We start from the raw sequence: 4,083 nt of genomic DNA on the forward strand, positions 1-4,083 counted from the left end.
ATGTGACCTTTGTCTTGTCATATTATGATAAAATATTGTCATTGATGTCAAAGGCATTCGAGAAATAGATAAATATCGTCACTGATATGAGAAATGGACAAGATGGTTATTGCAAACATCATCAATGTCAAGAGAACATATATATAAATTAATCAACTTCAATGACGAAAATGGTAATATAGGAATACTTCAGTGATCATGAAGATCCATACCTCTTATAAAAATGTCACAAAATGAAATAGATATAAAGCAGAATAAACATCAAATCAAAGACATATATCAAAGAAATAGTAACTACCAATTGTTTTATATAGCAATAACATAAATGTATCTGCGACATCAACATTGAATGAATAATTTGACAGAGGAAAGTGATATATGAAAGCTTAAAGACCAAGACTATATGGTAGATGAACACAATAGTAGCAGCGAGTTATACAAACTATAGTACAGCAGCGATTTTTTCTGAAGGATAAGATAAATATGGAACCTGATGAAAGACAATTCTGACATGTTCAATAGAACTATATTAAATTGGGAAGTGTGTTATAAAAAGAAGCCTATAAAGACCAAGAAAAGAGAAGCAAAGTTACAATGATTGGGGAAATATTGAAGCTTTCATGTCACGTCAGCACTTATCAGACACCACTATGTAGAAGTAGTTAATGAATTGAAAGAACATTTTGGTGCATTTCTAATCAACGATGAGTAGACAAATGTAAAGTCAGTTAAAGAAGATACTAAGAAGTATCAGCATACGAATATAGCAGCAATTTTCAAAGGCACTATGACAATATATATGAAACTGAATAAAGACAGTTATCAATGGTAGATAAAATAAAAAGTTTTAGTGATAGTGTGCATAGAGCATTTAACGAGAGTTGAATAGTGAGAAAATTAAGAACAAAAGCAACGGGAACGAAAGACTTAAATTGATAACCATTTTCAAATATCACAATTACATACTAAGAAGTATCAGCATACGAATATAACAAAAATTTTCTAAGGCACTATGACGATATATATGAAACTGAATAAAGACAATTATCAATGGTAGATAAAATAAAAAGTTTTAGTGATAGTGTGCATAGAGCGTTTAACGAGAGTTGAGAAGTGAGAAAATTAAGAAGAAAAGCAACGGGAACGAAAGACTTAAATTGATAACCATTTTCAAATATCACAATTACAAAGTGCGAAGAATGGCACTAAGGATATTTTGAGACCATTTCATGGATATTTTGAGAATAAGGAAGGAGGTCTAACTGTGAAAATTAACACTATTGCAATTATTGATTATTAATCTACTATCGTAAATGATTATTAAACTGTTGGAAATAAATTCCCAACTAATATTAAAAAATAACACAACTGCTACTTCACCAATAAAAATACAGCAAGAAATTCCCAACACAATGAACACAATATTTTCAGACAAATTGTCCCTAGAAAAACCCCTATGGAAAAACTAGTTCTACAAATAAGGAATTATATTAAACTCCAACAAATCAAAAGATACAAAACTCCAACAGCCTCCTAATTTCTCCCGCTGATATTCCCCACTACTATTCCCACACTAACACTGCACCCTTGCTAACACTGCAAGACAATTTGCTATCACTGCAAATGCTTCTACAAAACTTGTCTTTCCAAATGACCCAATGACCCGTTTTTATACTACTATGTTGGAAAACCAACGGCCGAGATAAAATCAAACCAACGACTGAGATTAAGACAACTCAACAACCAATTACAAAATTGGTTGCAAGGTGCCCAAAAAGGAAATCACTAAATTTGTAAATAATTATCCTTGCATAACAACCATTTACTAATTCTTGGCAAGTGGATAAACAGTTGTCCAAACTACCCATAACTAATGTTGTTATTTTTAGGTAAGGTCGAACAGTTGTCCAAGCTACCCATAAATACTACTTATATTTTCGAGTCGAAAATAGCAGTTGTCCAACTACCAATAATTAACACTCCCTCTTAGAGAGGAAGTTGTTCTGCATGACACCCATCTTGTCTCTAAAGAAGATAAATTTGGCCTTCCCCAAAGCCTTCATCAAAACGTCTGCTACCTGCTCTTCTATAGGTATGTATTGTAGCTGAACAATACCTCGTTGTACACAATCCCTGATGAAGTGATACCTGATATCTATACGTTTAGACCTATCATGAAACACTAGATTCTCAGAGAACTTGATGCAACTTTGATTGGCACAATGTATCACAGTAGTCTCAACCTTCTGACCAAACGAGGCTACTAACAACTTCCGAAGCCATATAGCTTCACATGTTGCCATGCTAGCTGCTATGTATTTTGCTTCTGTTGAACTCAGAGCTACAGACTTATGCTTTCTGCTGAATCAAGATACAACTTCTGATTCCAAACTGAAACAACACCCTGAAGTGATCCTTTTGTCTCTTGTACTTCCTGCCCAATCTACATCAGTATAGCCTATCAACCTAATACCTTCACCTTGGACATATTTGATTCCATACTCAACTATACCATGCAAGTAATGCAATACATGCTTGATTGTTGTCCAATGCATTCTCTTTGGTTCAAACATGAACTAAGAGAGTTTACCACAAATGCTATATCTGGCCTAGTGTTGACGAAATACATAAGCGAACCAATCAACTGTCTATATAAGGTGGGATCTCCATCATTCTCCTTAGATGTATCTACCTTCCTCCAATTTGTGATCATGGGTGTAGACATGGCTTTGCAATCCTTCATCATGAATCTCTTCAAGATTTCAATGCAATATTTCCCTTAACCAAGGAAAACTCTCCATCAATCTACCACACCTCCATGCCTAGAAAGTAGTGCATAAGTCACAAATCCTTCATCTCAAACTCTTCAACAAGGTCCCTCTTGCAATCCTCTATGAGCCCTAGTGAACCTGTAAGAAAGAGGTCATCCATATAAAGAACAAGAATGAGACCTTCACACCCAACCACCAAGTAGAGATTAGCATCCACTTCAATCTTCACAAAGCCCATTTCCTGCAAGTATGTATCAATGCGCTCATACCACGCTCTAGGAGCTTGCTTGAGTCTATACAAGGCTTTCTTCACTCTGCACACGTGGGTCCCTTTGTTGTGTGCTACAAAGCCTTTTAGTTCCTCTATGTATACCTCCTCCTTTAACTCACCATTAGGGAATGATGTCTTCACATCCATTTGATGGATCTGCCATCCCATCTGTGTTGCAAACAAGATCACAGCTCTTATAGAAGTATACATGGCCACCGGAGCAATGTCTCATCATAGTCTATTCCCTCCTTCAAAGAGAACCCTTTGGACAAGAACCTCGCCTTGTATTTTTTGACGCTACCATTTGCATCATGCTTTATATTATAGATCCAACGTGATCCAACTACTGCTCATTGGTCTAGGAACTACCTCCCACACATCATTCTGCATTATTGAGAAATACTCCTCAATCATAGCATCTCGCCATACCTGATGCTCTGCAGCCTCCTGATAGCTGGAAGGATCACTATCTACCAATTGACTAACTAATGCCACATAGTCATTGAACTTGGTTGGTTGTCTCCGTTGTCTAGTACTCATCCTAGGATCTCCCACAAACTCCTGAGTATCCTTATGTGTATTTGGAACCTCATGGTTCCTGCTGCCAACTGTTGAGGATGAAATGTCAACCTCTGAATCCTCTAAATGCATTTCCTGTTCCACATGTTACTCCATACTCTGTGAATCTTCACTACCTGAGCCTACCCTTGTACTGGTAATTGTACTTGAAATTTGTTGTCCTTGGCTTCGCTTTGGAGCTTCTGTTGGCTGGTCACTCTGATCATCTACAGGCAAATCTCTAGATCTCTTTAATGCCTTGTCCTCCATGAACTTGACATCACGTCTGACAATAATTCTTTTAGTCCCTAGAATGAAAATCCTATATGCCTTTGAGGTCTCACTGTACCCAACAAAGTACCCCCTCTCTGCAGTCTGATCTAACTTCGTACATGTATCTCCAAGGATATGACAATATGCTAAACTCCCGAATATCCTAAAGTGACCAACATCTAGCTTCTTCCTTGTGAAAGCTTCCTCTGG

This window comes from Cupressus sempervirens, chromosome 9 (genome assembly GCF_028749045.1).
Source record: "Cupressus sempervirens isolate cs-2001-9-10 chromosome 9, ASM2874904v1, whole genome shotgun sequence".
Classification (NCBI taxonomy): Eukaryota; Viridiplantae; Streptophyta; class Pinopsida; order Cupressales; family Cupressaceae; genus Cupressus; species Cupressus sempervirens.